This window comes from Pan troglodytes, chromosome 11, assembly GCF_028858775.2.
Source record: "Pan troglodytes isolate AG18354 chromosome 11, NHGRI_mPanTro3-v2.0_pri, whole genome shotgun sequence".
In the NCBI taxonomy this organism is placed as follows: Eukaryota; Metazoa; Chordata; class Mammalia; order Primates; family Hominidae; genus Pan; species Pan troglodytes.
In genome coordinates, this window is record NC_072409.2 from 209,234 (window position 1) to 231,381 (window position 22,148).

The 22,148-nt window shown below is 51.6% G+C and overlaps 1 pseudogene; it reads right to left on the reverse strand.

Annotated features, from left to right (window-relative positions):
* Positions 1 to 657: 657 nt before the first annotated feature.
* On the reverse strand, positions 658 to 14,807 carry LOC134807617 (forkhead box protein D4-like 1; annotated as a pseudogene).
* Between the last annotated feature and the right edge of the window lie 7,341 nt (positions 14,808 to 22,148).

The following is a 22,148-nucleotide window of genomic DNA, read 5'->3' on the forward strand; positions in this document are numbered from 1 at the left end:
GGGGAGTAGATGGGGGCTGGGGGAAAAACTTTCTCACATTCACAGAGCAGCTTCCCTCAAAGCGGCACGGAATCGGGAACCCCACTCAGGACAGGGGAAAACGGCCAAGTTCCTAGAAATTTGTTTTCTTTGTGGGGAGCAATTCACGATGGGCGTTCTTGTCTGGTTTCCCCCCACTCCGTCCCCTGACGCCGAGTAACACTTAAACCTTTCTAGTTGCAAAGTCTTTTCAGAGTTTTTTTTTTTTTAAGAAATAAGTTTTGAAAATTCTAGTGCTTAAAAATATATATATATATATATATTCATAGCCTTTTATTTTCCCTGAGTACATGTTGGCCACTACATTCCAAATTGATCTCAAATGGTTTTCCAGCTTGTTGGGGGGTGATGAAAAATAAATGGAGAATATATTTACATGCCCTCCTATTCTTTTCTTTTAGAAGTCTCATAAATAGTAAATTTCCTATTTTAAAAGCCAGGACATTTTCAACCTCAAATATTTGGAATTTTTAAAGGCCATATTAAAATGGATTACTTCTGCTATCTATCATAAATATGAATTGTGAAAATAAATTGTTTGAGGGAAAATAATGTAGGTTTTAAAAAGTTCCATTTAGAAAGGGAAGAATGAGGCGTAATAGAAAATAAACGATGTAGTGTAGTGACTTAGCATTTTATTTCGTCTATATAACTAGGCTTAATTTTAACACCTTAATTTTAACATTAAAGATGGCATGTCAGACACACAGATAAGAAATCAATGTTCTGAAATTAATATCCTACTTACATTAAACATCCCTATCAGGAAGACACAGAGAGTAGAAGCATTTTGCACTAGACTTAGGAATAATACTTCCAGTTCCAAGGAAGTGAAGAAGGGGGAACATGTTTGGCATCGGAGGCTGTGTTTTTGTTTGCTTGCTTGTTTTTCTTTTAATGCCAGAACAAAATACCCCACTCACGTTCATAGTACCCCAGGAAATGTGCAAATCGGGAAAGCCATAGAAGCCACAACCGAAGGCAAGAAAAGATGACTTGACGCCCTGCGAAGGTTACGTTCAGGTGGTTTTTAGAGGAACGTAATCCAGCTGTTTCTTTCTAACCATTTTGCAGCGAACAGAAGTTCGTGTTTGCTCTCCAGCGGGATTCAGATGCACACGCCCAGTATGGGCCGCGCAAGGTGGAATGAGCAGCTGCGGGTCGCTCCCCACTCCCACCTGGCTCTAGGAGGGCCCTGCGGACTTGGCCAGGGAACTGGGCGTGGGCGATACTAAAAAAACTGGTGAGGTCCCCTCTCCGCCCAAAGGGGCAGCCAGCGATGTCAGCCTAGAGCCCTCTGCCACTGCCTGATACCTCAGCAGCGCCGACGCGGCCGACAGGTGCCCGCCCAGCACCGCGCCCTTGGTGGGAGCGCAGCCGTTGGCGCAGTCCTCCTCCTGATGCTGCTGCTATTGCTGCAAAATTGTCCGAGCAGCGGCGGCGGCGGACACTTGCAGCAAAGGGGCAGCGGCCTGGGGATGCAACAGGCTTGATGGTCGCTGGAGCAGTTGGCAGTAGCTCCACGCGGTCGGGGACAAACTCTGCGCAGCCCCTGTACCCACTCCCCTGACCCCTTGCATAATACTCTCAATGCTGAAAGAGATGCATCCGCCTCCCGGTGGCGACGCCAGATCCTTGCCCTCCTCCCAAGGCTGAGGACCAAGTGAGGGCTGCAGCACGGGAAGGGTGCCGGGGTCGCCAGGTCCGCGCCTTCTGCTTTCTTCGGTGCCCCGGCATAGACGGGGGCCGAGAGCAGTAGGTAGCGAAGAGGATGCGGGTGCAGCAGAGCTTAAGGGCGTCTCCCGGGGGCGGTGTTGGGGTAGGCCCCCGGGACTGGCTGCGGCGGGCCAGGGGCCCCAAGCAGAGGGCCTGGGCGGGGGTTGTGCAGGGCGGCGTGTGCAGCAGATAGAGGGAAGGGGTGGGGCAGGTGGGCTCCCGGGGTCAGTTGGTGGCGCTTGAAACGCTTCCTACGCCGGAGAAAGCTGCCATTGTCGAACATGTCCTGCGAGGCGGGGTCCAGGCTCCAGTAGTTGCCCTTGCCTGGGTGGCCCGGCTCGCGGGGGATCTTAACGAAGCAGTCGTTCAGCGAGAGGTTGTGGCGGATGCTGTTCTGCCAGGCGGGGAACTTGCGGCGGTAGTAGGGGAAGCGGCCACTAATGAAGGCGCAGATGCCGCTGAGCGTGAGGCGCTTGTGCGGGTTTTGCAGGATGGCCATGGTGATGAGCGCGATGTACGAGTAGGGAGGCTTTGCCGGCTGCCGGGCATCTTCAGAGGCCGCCGCAGACCTTGGGGGTGCCCTGAACTTGGTGCTAAACTCTGAGGGGTCGCTCGGGCCGCCGCCGCCCTCGATGTGCTCTCGGGGAAGCGCAACCCCGCCCCACCGGGCCACCTGCAGCCCCGGCTGGAGCGACTGCTCTAGGAACTGCTGGCTCGCCTCCTCCTCCTCGTCTTCCACCTCGTCTTCATCTTCCTCCTCTCCCAGGACATCGATTTTACCGTCTCCCCCATCGGAGTCCCGGAGGCTGCGCTGCGGTGTGGAGCGAAGGCGCTCAGCTCTTGGCAAGTTCATGGAGGAGCAGGTGCTTCAGTCGCAGGGGATGTGGCGGCCGATCACCTGGCCTGGGGCGGGCTGAGCTAGAAGCCTGGGATGAATGTTGCAAGAAGCAGGAACGCTAGTGGTTACCCTTTGGGATGTTTTCGTCTGCTTGTTTCTACTCCTTTGCAACAACGTCCGGCAAAGATGCCTTTGCCTTTTATAAAAGCTTCTTCAAGACCATGTGTGGTGGACTCCCCCCTTTATAACCCTTCTTCCCGTACCTCGGAGCGGTGCCACTTCCTCCTAACGTAGTCCAGGGATGATGGTCTTCTGGGCAAACACCCGTCCGGAGAAAAGCCCAGCCCCCTCCTCCTCGCACCCACCTGCCACCAAGGAAGATGCTCTACTCATCCGGTGCAGCCAGACAGTTGGCAAGCCTTTGCACGGGTTCTGTTAAGGCGCATTTAAACCCGCGCAAATAAAAGCGAGGTAGGAAAGTATGATACTCAACATTCTATGATATCAGTGAGCAGCAGAAGGCCCCCCAGAAAGCTGTCTCTGGTCCAGCGGTGAGGAGCCCCCACAGGTAGGAGCCACCAAGCGCAGTGACCGCGTGCTCTGCTCTCCAGCCCGTGTCAGATCTGAGGGGCACTTTGCAAACTCTCCGAGGCCAGGAGGCCATGCATCCTCTTTACCTCCTGCCCTGGCCATGACTTCCATCATCCCCGATCTGACCCTCACCACTATCAGGCACCCTGAAAGGGAGCGCGTTCGTGGATGGTAAATGCTAGCCCCATGGGCAGGGGCTTTCTGGCCTGTGCCATGTGACCCTCCCTGACACAGCTGCCTGGACCTCAGCCAGGACTTTGGACTCGGGGAGCAGGTCATCAGTCACACCCTTGGCAGGACCTGTCCTGGGAGCCCTCTGTGTGTGGGGAGCTGCCTCATTCCCCTGTGAACACAGTAGGGCATCATGGGGTATGACGGTGAGCACTGGGGCTACCCTGGGGGCTGGGCTCAGTCCTGAGGTCAGGCCCAACCTAAGCTGGGCAGCCTGGTGTCAGCTGCAAGAACCCTCTTCACCTTCCTCATTCCTACATGACTTTCCGGTGTAGGCCATCGGGTGGGATGGGGTAAAAAAACACAGGCCCCATTCTACCCCTCTGCTGATCCACACATGGACACGTGTACACCCAGGCCTCCCTGCTCACAACCATGGCCAGGAAGGCAGGCTCCGGCCAGGGCTCTGAAATGCCAGGAAGGTGTAGAGAAGACAGGTGGCCCTCTGCCCCTGCAGTCAGGCAGCACCTGCCCACTCCGAATGCTGCAGCCAGCTGGTTACAGTGTCTGTTACTCAGCTAGTGCGTTTGCCAGTGCTCTTCAGTGTCACCATCATGGCAGCCTCTGTCATTGAGAACAGTTTAACACAGGAGAAAGAAGTTGCAGGGCCCTGCGCCGGTAGAGGTCTGTCTTCCCTGCCAGCTTTACCCAGCGCGGCCGTGGGAACTGCAGGAACCAGGCTCCCAGGAGGATGCAGAACGACTGACCACTGCTACCCGGGGAAGAGCCACTTTCCAGCATTTCCTTCCTCCTCCTGCAGCCCTCTCTTACCTTCCTGGGGAAGGGAAGGGATGCTGATGTGCTGACATGGGGTTTTCTGCCTGTTAGAATTGCTGGGGAAAACAACTTACTGTTTTAGCAAGGAAACAGCATGCTTCATGGCAGCAAATTGTGTTTTCAGGGGCTCCAGAAAGATATCAGTCTGTTATAAAATAATCAGGCCAATGCTCAGGACCCATCACTAAGGAATAAACCAGCAGCTCTCCACGAGGGGGCACAGCTAGCTTTCCTCTTCACCTCCAGAGGCTGAGGCATCGTGCTGGCTTGAGGCAGCCAGGTACCAGGTGGGAGCTGCAGTGCAGGGGCAGGCCTGGGGGCCTGATTATCACAGGAGGAGAAATGCATAGTATGTTCATCCCCCCATAGTGACGCTGGAGAAAAGAAGCCCCAGGTCTCTCCCTTGCCCCTCTATTCCCCACCAACTCAGCTGCCCCAGCAGAGGGACAAAGGCCTGGTGATGCCTCTGTCCTGGGGACAGTGAGTGATGGGAAGGGGGCCCAGCGGGTTTGTCACCACTGGGATCTGACACATGCAGACTCCCAGGTATCCAATAATAAGTCTCATGACCAGCAGGGGCTAAGGGGTGTTGGGTGTGCGTTTCTGTGCTTGTGTGTGTGAATTCCAAGAATCTTTCTTAAATTCTGGACATCTAGGGGCCAGGGCTGTCACTTTCCACCATTTCTGAGAGCACAGACATGTGCACTGCCCCCTCCTCTCAGCCCCCCTCCCTTCTTCTTGCTCAGTGCTCCATACTCCCAGTCCCTTCAGTTCAGGCCTGGAGGAGTCACCCCTCCTGGAACTGCTGAAGGGTGGGGAGGCAGCTTTCTGGACAGAGGAGCAGGCAGGGAGGGTGCTCTCCCTTGCAGGCTGTTCTGAAGGGTGGATTCTTCTTGCAGCTTCTTGGGAGACTGCAAGCCCAAGGGAGCACAGCCATGCCAGCCTCACGTGACTCGTCTGAAGTCACAGCCAGCTCTGTAACCTGCTCCGTTGTCGTGAGGCTCTGTCCTTGCTTTGTCCCCACCACTCTGAGCTTGCTTGTCCTGCAGGGTGCACACAGCTCAGCCTCACTTGGGCCCCACTTTCCAGAGAAGCCAGGAGCAGACATTCCTCTCAGAGCTCTCAGCGCCCGGTGGGGCAGGGCCCTTTAATCACGCCATGAAAGACAGCAAGGACATGAGTCTCTGCTTAGTTACCATCTAGGTCTCTGTGGTCCAGCCGGGTAAGGGGTGGAGGCAGCATGTTCCCTGCTGTGGCCAAACTAGGCCGCTGGGCCCCGGGTGCTGGCCTGCCAGGTGCTGTGGGGTCTGCCCCATGCATCTCGTGCAGAGGCGCTCCCCAGGCCCCACTGGACCACGGCTAAGGCTGAGCTTTAATTCGTTTGTATAAAAGCAGATTTCAGGTGTACTAACTGAACAAGACGATGCTTTTAAAAATCAAGAGTGGCAACAAAAGAGCAAGGGGCCACGACCCAAGGTCCCACCTGAACACCTCCCAGTAAGTGACGGCAACACAGGAGACTTAAGGGATTCAACGGACACGTCCTTTAGCCAAGATGTGGCATTTCTGTCTGTAATATGAACACTTCCTTATATGATGGGGGTTAATAAACATCCCCCATTCCTCAGGTGGGGACAGTCACATGCTTGCAGGAGGATTTCCCTATTACGGGGCTGAGACCAGTGAGGCAATGATCTTGGAAGCTGCCGTTAGTCACCATCTGGGGAAGCAGCTGTTACAGTGTGCAGTGTTACCCTTCAGCTCTGGGGTTCTTTGAGCCCTGCCGGCGTGACCTTGCTGACTGTCTCTGATTGGGGCCAGTCTGTGGGTGTTCCCGGCCATCAGAGCTGCCAGGGGACCCTGGAGAGCAGCTTTCCCAACTGTGTCATCATAGAGAAAAGGAAGCTGAGGGCACTGTCCACAGCTGGGGGCACAATCAGGTGAGAATTCTAATTCCTTGAGCCTTTCCCCACACTCTGGCCTGAACCAACCCTGCTGACTCGCTGGTGAGGTCCCCCCACCCTGACCACCTCAGTTTCTCTCCCTGCTGTGCTGGTGCCCTGAGACAGGTCACTGCTGCATTGAGTCATAAGTGCTTCTGAGCACAGAGAGGACTTCCAAGCACTGTGCAGAATCACCAGCAACTTTCAGAAAACAGACAAATTGCTGGGGAAGCAGCATCATTCATGCCCTCTGTTTGAGGGAGGCTAGGGGCCATCCAGGGGCCTGGGGAGACTCAGGGATCCAGGCCCAGACAGAGCCTGTTCCCACACAAGAACCATGGGTGGCACCCTTCACTCTCTCCTCCCATGGAAACTGCATCCAAAGCAAGAAACTTCCATTTGAGACCACACTGAACAAGAAAGGGCCATTACATTTTATTCTGAAATGGCCCCTGGAGAAAGAAGGGAAGCAAATTGCACAAGTGGGCGTCCATCTCCTTCCACCCGGCCACGGTCACCATGGTGCTCGGCCAGGCTCCTGGTGACGTGAGGCAAATCTCTCCATTGGCAAACCAGCCCACACACTCCCTCCATTGCAGACGGTCACCCAGAGCTGGGAGAAGCACCAGGGCCCTGAGCCCGGCCTCTACAGGCACAATGAGTATCATTTTACATCTCTGACCATGTCTTATCTTCTCTCCAAGATGCGCTCTAACACTTGGTCAAATTAACAGTAAACAGCGTCTTCCAAGCTGAAAACAAATGCATCTCACTTGACATTCCGCATAAGCACCATCCCTCACCTCAGCTGTGTGGGGGCTGGACTCTTCAGACGGCAGTGCTGCTCAGAAGAGAGCCAAGGCAGCGGCCAGCCCCTCTCCTGCCTGTGCACTCGGGGAATCTGCTGGTTGTGAACTGGCCTGGCCACAGAAGGCGCCTTCCTCTGCTCTGACTACGGTGGAGCACGGGATCTCCTGGGATGGGCATTTCTCGTTTCCTGGGAGGTCATGGGGCATGAGCTGCACTGAGCAGTGGAGGGCCGGTGGGCTGAAGCCCTGCTCTTGATTTCACACACCTCTTCCAAGACTTTCAAAGTGCTCCTTTGAAACATCCTCCGAGCCCCACGCTGGCCTCAACCGGGGAAAGTGCTCGCTACCCTCTCCAAGGACAATTGGTTCTTGGGAGGGTCTGCCCCACACTGGGCCAACCACGAACCTTCCTTGGGAATTTCTGAATTAGAACCAACAGCCAAGGCTCATCCACCCCTGGGGTGACCAATACACATTACAGACCAGGAGCCAGAGGACTGGTTGATTTAAAACAGGAACAAAACTGAATCTGGACCAGCAGCTGCAACTAGAGTGACCCCGGTTAAGTTTATGATAATCCTCAGTCCTTCTCCAAGAGCTGTCTCCCTTCTGTGTGGGCCGAGTAGGTGAGCTGTACAGAGATGGGGTAGGAATCCCACCCCTGCCTCCTCAAGTCTGTGATGGTGGCCCTCATCTCTGCAGTCCTCCAGGGATATGGTATTGCATTTAGTTTGCTATTTTCATAGGAAGACGCAGTTCCAGCGGCCTCTGTTTGGCCTTTCTGACAATAACAGCTCTTGCTCTGTGGCCCGGAGAGCCAATGTGAGGATTTTGCCCATTGTTGAATATGTCAGTTCAAGTCATGAATTTGGGAACTGGGGAAATAACCACAGGGTGGGCGCAGTGGGCCCCACTATGCATCAAACCTGAGCCAAAACTCTGCTGACCCAAAAGTCCCCACCCTGACTGTGAACCACAGTGACATTTGGGGTTTCCAGGAGTTGGTGTCATTTCAGAGCTAGTGTCCAGTAACGCTTGGAGAGTCTGATCAGTTCCCTTCCACAGTGGAGACAGCGGCCACAGCGTCTTCAGGGAAGGCTGGGAGGAAGGTGAAGCCTCTATGGTTTCACCAGGTGGCAGTGTGGTGGGCCCTTCCTCCAGGGGCTCTGGGTCTGTAAACTGGTTTAAGTCTGAGAATTGAGATGCTGTGACTCTCTATTGTGGTGACATGAGTCAGACTTCTGTTCATCAGGCCTACAGCGTGGATCTGTGGCCAATACATTGGCCAAAATGTTCCTGTTAAAACAGGTCGGGGAATGCCAGCTTCCTGCTCCAAACATCCAGGAACTTGTCCACGCCTCCAAGTGGCCTGCAAGGCCCCGCCGGCCCTGCCCCATTGCCTCTCAACTCCATCTTCCACAGCTCATGGTTCTCACTGGCCTCCCTGCTCCTGGAATGATCCGGGTGTGCTCCCACTTCTCCCAGGCCCAGCTCGCCTGGCCCTCGCCTGTCTCAGTCTCTGTGCAGGTGACAACCTCTTGGGAAGCCCTGGCCATACCTTTGAACTTGCTTCCTGCTTTCACATTGTCTACCCCTTTTCTGCTTTACTTTTCTTCAAAGCCCTTATCATTGCCTTGCACACTGCATGTTTTAATTATTTAGTTGTTTATTGCGTGTCTCCTCCCTCTAAAATTTTAATCTCCATTGGGTAGGACATTTCCTGGCACACACTCAGAATCTTTGTGTTATGATTGAAGGAATAACATCAGCAATGCTGTTCTTTCCCTCAATTACTATGTTTTGAGCTTGTGGCAATCTGTAGAAGTTAATTAATGGGCCTTACAATCCTGATTTGGAGAAAAGGGGGCGATGAAAAGGAGGGACAAGGTGTCATATATCAATGCGGCCAAGCGCCGACGCTGCCTCTTCCCCAGATCACCAGGAAGAAGTCAGAGGAGGCTGCTGTGCGTCGACCCACATGCTCCCTTGGGAGCTTGAGAAGCTGCTCCCCCTGGTGCTGCCCCTGGGTGCTGCTTACCGGGAAACTCATGGCATCCGAGATGCTCCACCGCGCTGGGTCTCTCCCGGATCCTCCCCGCAGGTCAGATTCATGTCAGGAATGCTGGAGGGTATTGCGGTCTGGCAGGAGCTCACTGTGGGGAAGGAGAGGCTGGGCTGGATCCCGAGGCTGAGCTGTCCGGCTCTGCAGCCCTCCTGGTGCTCAGTTATCAGGCTCACTACCTCTCAAAGGCATCTCTTCTCTCTGTGGACATTTGTCTGTCACAGCTGCAAGATTCTGACAATAAACTTGCTCTCCAAATTCCTAAAAGAATTGCTTGCTCCAGTTTAGCCAGCTAAGACTTTCTTGGATTTCACAGCTGCAAGATTCTGACAATAAACTTGCTCTCCAAATTCCTAAAAGAATTGCTTGCTCCAGTTTAGCCAGCTAAGACTTTCTTGGATAATGGCATAATCTGGAAGGATATTTAACAAACTCGTTTAAACTGGAAATTATTGACTCTATGGTGAGTCAGGAAAAACCACATTCACATATTCAACAGCAGCGCTGGGCCTTGATGCTCCAGGGCAGTGCAGGGATTAGAGATCTGAGAGGTTTCATGACGCTTCTCAGGGAAATACACGGGTTCTGGGTTCTTCTAAGGAAGCTCCCTCCATGCCAGCCACCACCTTGTCTCTGCTGGGGAAACAGTGGTCCAGGGGCCCTCAACTGCAGGGAAATTATTGAACCTCCCAATGTCACTGCATCTCCTCTGGGTCTTCTTTTATTCCTTCTTTCCCCTAGAAAACACCTTCTGACACACTCCTGCTCTGCCTGTCTGTCCCCTGCTGTGGCCAGACAGCGAGCTGGGAAGAAATCCAGTGTCTGGACTGTTTGCTGGTCTGCAGAACCTGTTCTCTCGCAGTATCTGTTTTCCAATGCAGATTTTCACAGTTCCCTAAAGAAACTTAAATTTCCATTCCCAGAATGACTTCATTTCCTGATACCCAGCCCAAATTCACGTGTGTTTGCAGCCGATGTGGCAACATAGCCACTTGGGTGGGGGTGAACATCACAGCCCACAATTCTGCAGTTCAGATTTGGCTTTACCTTAGCACTTAGTGCAAATTTGCATTCGGCAGAGGTCCTTCTCTTTTGTAGCCCTTGCCACCAACCTCATTACTTGTGAGAGTCTGCCTCATGCCTGTCTGCTCAGCAGATGAGAGACCTTGAGGCCTGGGAAGATCCCGCCCTCCTTGGCTCTGTATTCCTAGGTAGTGCATTGCCTAGTGGTTGGTTAATTTTAGGTGTCAACTTGACTAGGCTGAGGAAAACCCAGATAGCTGATAAAACATGCTTTCTAAGTGCGCCTGAGAGGGCGTTTCCAGAAGAGATCAGCATTTGAATCAGGGGAGTGAGTGGGAAAATCCACGCTCCCCAAAGTGCTGAGGGCCCAGATAGAACAAAAAGGCAGAGGATGGGTGAATTCTTTCCTTATTCTGGATCTGAGACATCCATTTTCTCCTGCCCCCAAACATCAGAACTCGGGGTTCTCAGGCCTTTGGACTCTGGGACGTACACCAGCAACTTCCCTGGTTCTCCAGCTTGTAGATGGCAGCAGGACTTCTCATCCTCCATAATCACATGAGCCAAGTCACATGAAAAATCCCTGCTCATCCCTCTCTCTGTGTACATCCTATTGGTTCTGTTTCTATGGAGAACTCTAATACAACTGGCACAGACTAGCTGCTCAACAAGTGTTTTATTTCTGAATGACTGAGATGTTTGAGCAGCTTCCAAGCTTACATACCTGTGTTTCCATTAAAGCCATTGTTTAGGAGGCCGATGGCAACAAAAGGTTGAAACATGGCAAAATCAGGGGCAGTTGATTTGAGTTATACCATGATGTGTTTACATTTGTACTGTGATAGGGATTTATTGCAAGGAGTTAGGAATGCTGGCCTCTAAAAGCTGGAAAAGTGTATTTTGTTGGGGAGGCCTGGGAGCCCCCATCTCACACACAGGAGGGAAGACACAAGGGGAAGCATTCGTGACGATGAAGGAGATGTTGTTCCTGCCAGACGGAGGTCCTTGCCGTGTGTGTGCATAACCTCATTTCATTCGATAGCAACTCAGGAGGAGGAAATCATTATTAACTGTATTCTTTTATGTACAGAAGCTGAGGCTTGAAAGTGAAAATGACACAGCTGTTCATGGTCTTGCTGGCATTGGAGCCAGGAGAGAAAAATCCTTCGTAAAATCTCCTAGCTGAATGGGGAAATGGGAATATATCCCGCGTGGCCCAAAGAGACAATGGCTGGAAGTGGTCACAGTCCTCGAGGGGGAGCTGTGTGGTGGCCAGGCTGTGGTCATGAAGACACAGTGGCGTGGGAGGCTAAGGGTCACTGGGGATGCTGGCTGGAATGTTTCTGTTAATAGCTGGAGCTCCAGAGCCTGTCCTGGAAGAGGGATGGGGGCCTGGTCCTGGGAGGGTTTGTAAACCGGCATGAGCACATGTCAGGGTGGAGCTCTGACGTCAGGACCCTGGCATGACTACAATAGACATCACACAAATGGGGCAAGAGGACCAAGCCTCCCCACGGTACAGCTGCTCAACTGTGTGGGGGGAGCTGTGGTGAAACACAGGACTCACTTAGAAAGATCCAGAGAGAGAATCCACCCACAGAAAACCTGGAGAGCATTTTGAAACTTCCTACAGGAAACCCAGGAGAAAAGGAGTCCTATTCAGTGATGGGAGGGGGTGCAGGTCAGGGGCCGCATCGGAAGGCAGTCGTCTGAAGGGATGCACGGATTCACGACGGAGGTGCTGAGGCAGCCACAGGAGGTGGTGAGTGGGGGCCATGGGGATTGGGTGGGGAATCTAGAGCTGGGACACTCTGGTTTTGATGGAAGGAGCATCGCCCTAGGAGGCAAAGACACAGATTCGAGTCCAGGCCTGGAGCAACCTTCAATCACCCTTAAGCCCTCTGAGTTTCTGCGTCTGTGAAATAAGCATAATGATTCCCACCTCACAGGGGCAGGGGCAGGGGCAGGACACTGTGAGATTGTAAGGGTCGGTGTCCCTCTTCACATGGAGTCAGCAGCCGGCTGGGCTGAGGGAGGTGTTTCTGTCCTTAGGTGTCGCAGGCTGGCTCTCATGTGTCCTTCCTTCCAATTCTCCCTACCTGCATCCACACAGAGAATACACTACCTCTATAAAACGCTTGCAAGGGGCCACTGTTCTCAGCATTTCACCTGTCAACCTCACTTAAGCCTTAAACAGCCTATGATGAGGTTCTGATAGTGTCTCCCTTGGCCCGCTGGAAGGCCCAGTGCTGAAGGGCGACTGGGCACCCCGGTTCTTGGGATGGTCAAAGGCTTTCACCTGGACAGGGAGGACCCCCTCCTCTCCCTGGACCTTCTGCTGCCCTGAGCCCCTACTGCTGTCTGCCACAGACTCGGGAGGGAGCATGAGCTGCATCCAACAGGCCGCAGCAGGTCCCGGCCTCTCAGCACCCAAGACCAGACAGAGGCAGTGCCTCGGCTGCAGTAAAGGCCTAGCGACCCGGGTGGGCATGGGGCACACGTTCCTACTCTGGCATTAGAGGTCATGCCACTGCTTGTCTTTACCATTCTACCCAGTGTCCTGCGAGGACTTGGTCCTCAGGTGGGTCACAAGTCTCTAGTCCATTAATTAACTGGTCGGAAGTGAGTCCCGGTCCATCCCTGTGAGGAGCAGGGGGACTGGCACCTTATTTCCTCGTGGACTCATGGCCCTACACAATGACACGCCTGGCCTTCCTGGACTCATGCACTCACTCCAGAAGGACATTTGCTTTGAGCTCGCCTGGTGGATGGGGTGCCCCTGAACATCTAAACATCTGTTGACATTTCCACCATCAGAAAGTTCCTCTAGGCAGCGCCCAGCTAGTGCTCCAAAGAGGTGCAGAATTTCTGAGAAATTATGTGGTCCACAGTCAACAGCTAACAACATTTATAGGACCTTATTAGCCGCCAGCTTGGAGAAGGCCAGTGTCCAGAATAAATCAAATCCTTCATAACTGTCAGACGGTGGTGATTCGGTCAAATCTCGATCAAAAGATGCTCTGGCCAAAGTCAACAGAGAGCAGAAGCAACTTGCTTTTGCTGGTCCCTCAGCAAGACCACACAGGGAGATTTGCAGGCAATAAACAATGTTGCCTAAAACTTTCCCGTGAGGTGGGAATTGTTTTCATCCAGATAAGAAGGTGCCGGCCCACGGGAGGTGTGGGTGGCCAAGCCAGGGATGGAGCCCTCACGTGGCCTCAAGAGATCAGCACCCAGGAGTCAGCTCTCTCCACGGCACGCCAAAACGGCTCCACGCCTCTGCTGGTGTTTTTATAGGAACCCCTTTTGTGTGTTTGCTTCCTAGCTCGGACTTGAGTCAAATGGTCTATTAATTAGGGTAGATTTAGTCACTCCTGACATCAGCTTGTGCGGTTCGAGCAGCCCAAGGGGAAGAGACAGGGCCTCCTTTATGCAGACCCCACAGTCTTCAGAGGACTGGACACAGCCCTGGCCCTGCTGCTGTCTGCCGTGCCTTTTGCTCCCTGGGTTTCATTCCTCGGTCTGTACCTTGAATATACGGCGATCCGTTTGTACATTTTGCTCTCGTGCATTATACCAAAGGAAAAGAGAAGATAGTAGTTTAAAGCTCCCAACATTTTTCATGTTCTGAGCCTTTAGGTCTCCCATATGGTAGAGAATCAACAAATATCAGAGGACCCCAAACCTGGCCCGAGATGAAACAGCTTTGAGGCTTCCAGGGATCCCTCAGAAGGCTGCACCCAGGCCAGCCACACATGAAAACGTGAAGGCTCTTTTCCTCTCTGTTCACTGTGGTTTTATCAGACAGAGCTCTAAGCTGGTTTATTCAATGACATGGAGTGATTCTCTCCTGTCTCTGCTTATCCAGTGTGTGACAAGAGTTGAGAAGTGGGGAGACACAGGGGGCACATTGAATGCAGGTGGTCTCACCCGCCTCACTCAGGATGCACATCTTGCCTGGCTAGGCTTGGTCTCCTCTGCACTGTGTGCCCCTCTAAATGAAGCATGGCCCTTCTTCCCCCACCTCATTGGTGGTTCTCTGCCCCCATGAGCTCAGCCAGCTGCTTCCCTGACACATGCAGGTCCTAGCCTGGAGGAGATGGAGCAACAAGGCCGAGTGGGGACGAACACTGGCCTGGCTTTCAGGTCCACCTTTGCCTCACGCAGATGCTTCTCTACCCTTTATGGTTGAGATCCTGGAGCAGGGGATCACCTAGTCGTAAGGACCATAAAGTGGAGAAGGAGCAGGGAGAGGTTAGGACCATTGCTGCAAGTTCCTGGTGTCCCTGACAGTGAGAGAGGCAGGACACTCACCTGGGCTGGGCCTGAGGATGCTGCTTTCTCCTCTGCATGCCTGGGGTGCAACGAGGGTCATGGGACCCAGGAACGTCTCTGCAACTCTATCTGTAAACATCCAGGAGCTAATTGTGACCTGGAAGTCATTCGGAACTCAGCACAGAGGCCTTCAGAAGTCCCTGCCTTCAGATAAGGGCAGGTGCTTACTCTCCCAGTGGCTAGCACTGTTAAAACAGACTTTTTTTTTCTATAGCCAACATCATAACAAATGATGAAATACTCAATAACTCCCCCTAAAACGGGGAGAAAGGGAAGGGTTTCTGTTTTTGTTTTCATCTCTTCTAGTGAGCATTGGGCTGGGAGGTTCCAGCCAGTGCAAAGAGATGAGGAAAAGAAAAGTATAAATATTGGAAAGAAATAAGTAAAACTATCCTCATTTACAGGTGAAATGAGGTAGCAAATCCTAAGGGATCCACCAAAAATCAACTTGAACCAATAAGTGAATTCTGCAACATCACAGGACACCAAGTCAATATGTAAAGATCAGTTGTATTTCTATATAGTACTGATGACTAATTTAAAACATCACAGGACACCAGGTCAACATATAAAGATAGGTTGTATTTCTATATACTGCTGATGACTAATTTAAAATGAAGTAAAAAATACTATCTATAATAGTAAAATCAAATACTTAGGGATAAATTTCACAATATATGTGAAAAACTCTACACCAAAAATTATCTGAGAGATATATCTCTAAATATACCATGTCTAATTCTTCACAAATTGATCTAATCATTCAATGAAATCTCAGTTGGAGTCCCTGTGGACTTTTCCTCTAAATTAACAGGATGATTTAGAAGTTCATAGAGAAGTGAAGGTCTAAGGGCAGCCACAGCCATCTGGAAAGGAACAGCACCATCAGAAGAGTTGTCAAATCTTGCACCAGTAAGGCCATAAAGAAATAGCTCACTGGCATAGAGCAGAGAGTCCAGAAATAGGCTGACAGGCACCATCCCATGATTTTCAACAAGCAAACCAAAACCACAGGGGGAAACATGGTACTGAAATAACTGGATATCAGGCCAGGCGTAGTGGGGCTCATGCCTGTAGTCCCAGGACTTTGGGATGCCAAGGTGGGAGGGTTGCTTGGGCCCAGAAGTTTGAGACCAGTGTGGGCAACGTCATAAGACTCTGTGTCTCTACACAGAGATGTAGGCCAGGCACGGAGGTGCACACTGAGGCACGAGGATCCCTTGAGCCCAGGGGTTTTAGGCTGCAGTAAGCTGTGATCGCAGCTTGGGCGATAGAGTGAGATCCTGTCTCTAAAATATAAAATATATAAATAAATAAAACAAAACTGGATATCCACATGAAAAGAAAAAAGAATCTTGACTCCTCCTTCTCATACCTTCGAAACTGAGAGGTTAGGCAAGGGTTTCATAGAGAAGACACAAGCCATAAACTAGAAGATTGATAAACTAGAGTATAACTTACGAGGGAAATGAGAGTGACTTCATGCTGGAGAAACCTGGCCAGCACACTCTGCCAGGTAGCCGAGGTCAACATCAGCAGCGAGCCAGGCCGAGGCAGGACCCCTGATGTGGTGGGATGAGAAGCGCCTCACCTCTGCTCTTCCTCCAAGGAGCCCACAGCCGGAATCTGATCATGAAAAAAAGACTTCACACGAATCCCGGCAGACAGACACTCCCCTAAATGCCTGAGCCCAGCTTCTCAGAACTTTCAAGATCACAGAAAACAAGGAAGGTCTGAGAAACTGTCACGGCCCAGAGGACCCTAGGGAGACGTGACAAGCAAATGTCACACGGGATCCTGGATGGGATCCCGGCCCACAAAACGGCCACCCGAGAACAAACCAAATGAACTGTGGGCTTTAGTCAATGATTATGTAGCAACGTTTGTTCGCTAATTCTGACAAATGTACCATTATAATGTAAGGCATTAATAATAAGAAAACTGTGTGAAGTATATGGGAACCTGGCACTATCTTTATAACAATTCTGTAAACTCAAAATGGCTCTAAAATAAAAAAAACTTCATTTAAAAAAACCAGCCACAGGGGAAGGAGGGAGATTGATAAATTGGACCTCAAGAAAATGGAAGTCATTGGGTGAAAATACACACAACAGGGACACCTGATGAAAGACCTCCATGAAGAATGTGTAAGCAACTCTGGAAACCCAGCAATCAACAGACTACTGCCCAATGCTAAAAAATGGGCAAAGACTTGAGCAAACACTTTGGAAGATACACAAATAGCTGATGAGTTTGAGAAAAGCTGCTCAGCCTCGTAGTGATCAGGAAGTGCAACTGAAAATCTCAGCGGGACGCCCTGCACGCCCGCCAGGGTGCAGGCAGAAAGGCTGACAACACGACAGTGAGGCTTATGCCAAGCAACTGGCTCCTCATCGCCTCTGGGGAGAGCCTGGAATGTGGCCACCACTTAGGACCATGGCTTGGAAATATCTTAAATCCAACGTATTTCTACATGCTAGTGATGCTGCTCATCAAGGGGGTGAGCACTCATGGGCTGGGGATGCTACAGGGTCCTCAGTGCCTGCCCATTTCACAGGACAGGAGACTGAGGTCTAGAGGGAGGCAACAGCCAAGGACACCCTGGATCCAACGCCTCACCCAAGCCACCACGGCTGCCTCCTCCTCTGGCCCCTCCATCTCCCCCACTCCTTCTTCTCCCCCTTGTCCCCCTTCTCCTTCTCCCACCCCTCCTACTCCTCTCCCTCCTCCTCATCCATTGTCCTCCTTATCCCCCTCCTTGTCATTCTCCTCTTCCTCCTAGTCCTCCTTCTCCTCCTCCTTCTCCCCCTCCTCATTCTCTTCCTTGTCCTCCTCATTCTCCTCCTTCTCCCTGACTCCTCCTCCTTCTCCCCGACCCCTCCTCCTTCACCTCCTCCCTCTCCTCCTCCTTGTCTTCTTCTTCCTCCTCCTCATCCCCCTCCTCCTCTTCCTAATCCTCCTCTGCCTCCTCCTTGTCCTCTCCCTCCCCCTTGTCCTCCTCGTCTTCCTTTTCTTCCTCCTCGTCTTCCTTTTCTTCCTCCTCGTCTTCCTTTTCTTCCTCCTCTTCTGTCCCAGGGCTTTCAAACTCTGGCTCTCTAACGACATGGAAGAGTTAAAAGGAGGAACGCCGGCTCAGCCAAGCCCCAGAGACTCCTACTTGATATGGGCAGTTTAAAGCCACTTTCCCTTTAAATTTTTCTGTGACAACTCTTTTCATGGAGAATGAAAAGACTCTCGTTAAGTGTTGCCGTTCAGAAGTGTTGGCGGTCGTTGCTAACATGAGATCCAACAAGGTAAATGCCAGAAGCCATCTGCAAGGGGTAATATCTTATTCTGCTTTTGCATAAATGATGCTGCATCCCTTTATCTCTCTGCTGCCGGCCTTCAGTGCTGATGGCCTGTGCCACCCAATGACTGGTTAAATCAGCTTGAGGAAGAGCTCTTTTGAGGCTCTGTCCTGTTTAGCAGGGGAAACTTCAAAGTCCCAGCATCCTGGTCATGGAATGCTATGTTAACCCTTTCCAAAGTTTGAGACTGAGGTGGGCAGACCATTTTAAAGACACACTGCATCCAGCCTCCTATGACAGAGCCTCATGGGAAGGGTGGTGAGCAGGGTTGTGGGGATATTCTATCCTGAGCCTTCCATGTTGGGGCTTCTTGGAGACAGGGGAGGACCACAGCCTCAGTGACTGGCCATTGGCCAAATACACTCATTAAAGTGCCCTCTTCTCCAGGGCTGGGGACCTGACTCTCTCAGTCTGTGGGGCCCAGCCCACCTGCTCCTCCCTAATGGCTCCTGCTGGATGGGGAACAGCCTGGCACCAAGTGAACCATCACTGACTCTCCCTGGGGAGAGACAAGGGAGGAGGGGGCATGTCCAAGAGGCCAAGGTACAAGCCCAGTGCCCTGCAGGTCTTCCAACATTTCCAGCCGTAATGGCCATGATCACCATGGTCTGGACTTTCTGAAGAAAGTCTTTTCACAGGCTCGGCCTGGCTGGAATCTGACCTGTGAAGCCTTTGGGTCAGTCGCAGGAATTATCAAGCATCTGCCATGCCTGGAAGAGTTGGACTGGGGAGGCACAGGGCCTGCCTGGTGTCAGGTGCTGAGGAAGGGATGATAAATGCACCCCCTCTGTTTTGTCCGTTTCTCACGGCCTCTCTGGCCACCCTGTCCGCCTGTGTCTGTCCTGCCCAGCCCTTCTCTGACGAGCGTGTCTTGGTGCTTTGTCTCTGCTCACCCTGGGCTCATCGCTGTAAACAGCAGGAGGTTCCACCCCAGGCGAGGTGTGCCATTGTGACCGAAGGTCTCAGGGAACAGAATTGAGTCTGGGTGGGTTGAGCTGGGAGTTTCATAGCTGTAGGAAGCTGCGATCGCAGCTTCATGATGCAGACAGAAGGCCTTGTCTCAGCTCAGTGGGAGAAGCCCCTTGTCGACTCTAGGCAGGGGGGATTGTACCGCTGCCTCTCCCAGTAGCAGCTCCCAGGAGGCAGTGCAGTCACGGGGCCCCGCTGGTAGAAGCCTGAAAAGTCCATCGGGAAAACCTCAAAGGCCACCAATCCTCGAGGTAGCTGCTGCTCCAGCTGTGCTCACCTGGAGTGGAGGGGCAAATGGCACCAGGGGTGGGAGAGGTCAAGGCAGAGCCTCTGCCCCATCCTAGACCAGCTGCACGAGACGACAGCTCACACCAGCTGCCCAGAGGCACAGCCCCTCTGCCAGGCTTCAGCAGGGCACGGCTTGATCTCAAGGCCCTCTCTTCCCGTCCCACCTCCCCTCCCTCCTGTGACAGGGGGACCAGCAGGTCCACTCTGAGCCCGGCTGAGGCCCGACCTCCTCCACCTCAGCCCTGAGAATCTTCTCCAGCTGGGATGGCTGTAGCCCTGTTGCCCTGTTGCCCTGTTGTTCTGTTGTCCTCTTGTCCTGTTGTCCTGTTGTCTTGCCCTCCCAGCTCCTGACCACACAGGGGCTTTGTTCCCATGCCAGCCTCTTTGGGGAAAGTGGGGGAGGGGGGCCCTGCTCCAGGCTCTGGGACATTTGGCTTGGGCTGTAGCCTGTGTCCAAGGAGAAGAAACCCTGAAGGTGGGTTCCCACCAGATGTGGGCATGGTCAGCTACATCAGGCCCCCAAAGGTGTGCACATCCTAATCCCACGAACCCGTGGGCACGTTACCTTACATGCAAGAGGGGCTCTATGGATGGAGTCGGGATAAGTGTCTAGAGATTGGGAGGTTGTTCTGGGTCATCCAGATGACTTATGAGAGGGCCCTTATGAGAGGGAGGCAGCAAGCTCACAGAGAGGGCCATGGAACAAAAACAGCAGCTCAGACACAGCAGAGGCCGCACAGCTGTCCTGGGTGCCCAGTAGCTGCAGAGGTCGGAGGAGGTGCAGAGCAGGTGTTCTGCAGCCTCCAGAGGGACCAGCCCCGCTGACTCCCTGGCTTTGGCTCAGTGAAACTCATTTCGGACTTCTGACCTCCAGCTCTACAAGAGAAGAAATCTGTGCTATTTTAAACCACTAAATTTGTGGTTTCTGTTCAGCAGCAGTGGGAGAGGGCGAAATGCTCTCCAGCTTGGCACCCACAGCCCAGCTCAAAGGCAGGGACTGTGGTTGCTTTGCAAATGAGGGAGGCTGGGTCCCTGCCCTCACCGGGCTTACCATCTAGGTATGGAGAGGAGTAACGTAAGGTGAAGTCAGAAAAGAATCAAAAGAAAGTCCACACCCTGGAAGGATCTGAGGCAGAAGGAAGCTCTTGCTGAACCACCTGAGAGGAGGCGGTCTGGCCTGGGCACCCTGGGGGGCCTGCGCCCCCACTTTGAGGCCCCCCTGGAAGGTGCTTGGCTCTCCAGATGACCCCAGCACTGGGGAGACCCGCTGTGCTTTCCAGGCAGCATAGACACCTCGGTGTAGGTGTTGTGGTGCCACAGGGAAGGGTGTTTCTTCCAGCCTGGTTCTCAGGACGGGCTGCGGGCTGGAACAAACCCCACCTCTATCTGAGCCACCAACCATCTGAACCGGTATTCTCTCTGTCTGACAAATATTCCTCCTTCTTTACATCCCAGAAACGGTGAAAATGCACAATGCCTCAGGACACCTTGAGGAAGGAGCAGCGTGTTGCTGCCGAGGGTGAACACGCGTGGTCTCTGTGGAGAGGCGACAGATCTCCCTGGGCGTCAGTCATCCTGGGACTGGGTGTCGTGGAAGAAGGTGACACCAGGCAGAAACCAAGAGCAGGGGAGCTGCAGGCCGGCATCAGAGCCCGTATCAGAGCAGAGTGGCCCCTGAGCGGGGAGGGAGCCGGAGATCACTGTTGGAGGAGGGCCCGGCACCTGCACCTGAGGACGTGAGTATAATAAAAGAGCATAAATAATATAATAAAAGAGAGTATAATAAAAAATAATTTAAAGAAAAGAGAGCTTGATAAATCTGTTTCTTCATCTTCATAATAATGTCAAATTTGTTGAGATTTTTTTTAAATGGCACGATTTGTCTACAGATCTTTGTACTCTGGCTTAAATTAAATATATATACAACTTATATAATAAAATACTGGGCTGTTTTATTATTATATTGATAATTTCTTAGTCAACACTACTTTGATCATATTCTATAAACGGCACTGTAAGACCTGTGACTGGTTATCAACAACATAAAGTGATTATGAGAGTTTCATGTGACAGATGAAGGAAGGTTGGTTAGTGCAGTGGCAATAGTTGGCAACCTGAGAAACTGAGCTCACAATTTTAGAAAAGTATTATTCTTTCTAACTAGATATTTCCATGAAAAGAACCTTGTGAAATGCAGAAATGCCAAAAGAATAATTATAAGATAATAACCAAATAACTAAAATACATCTCAATTTCTCTGACAATTTAACTTAATGCAGGGTACAGGCAGAATCACGATGTTTACAAACATAGACATTTATGATCTCGAGACATTTAATTCTTAGCTGGTTGAGGAAAACAGTAGTAGAACTGTTATTGCAGAGATAAAAGACAGAAAACAGTGGAAGGGCTAGATCACAAATCATATGTTCCAGTTTTGGAAACCTCTAAAAATCCTGCCTGGTGATAGGTTTTTCTTATCTCATTATTGAAGAATATATGAGCAGGCAGGGCATGGTGGCTCAAACCTGTAATCCCAGCACTTTGGGAGGCCAGTGTTGGAGGATCACTTGAGGCCAGGAGCTCAAGACTAGCCTAGGCAACATAGCAAGACCCTGTCTCTACAATTTCTTTTTAAACCAGCCGACTGTGGCAGCATATGCCTGTAGTCCCAGCCACTAGGGAGGATGAGGTGGGAGAATGGCTTGAGCTTAGATGTTTGAATCTGGAGTCATCTGTGATTGTGCCACTGCACTCCAGCAAGAATGACAGAGCTAGATCCTGTGTACAAATATACACATATTGTATATATTGTCAATGACCAGTCACAGGTCTTACAATGCTGTTTATACAATATGGTAAAAATAATGTTGACAAAGAAATTATCACAATAATAATAATAAAAGCCCTGTGTGTTAAGTTGTTCATAAATTTAATGTAAATGAGGTAGAGTAATAAAGATCTGTAGACAAATCATGTCATTTATTTTTTTAATCTCAACATAATATAACTTTTTTTTTTTTTTGAGACAGTCTCACTCTGTCACCCAGGCTGGAATGCTGTGGCTAGATCTCAGCTCACTGCAACCTCCACCACCCTGGTTCAAGCAATTCCTCTGCCTCAGCCTCCCAAGTAACTGGGATTACAGGTTCCTGCCACCGTGCCTGGCTAATTTTTGTA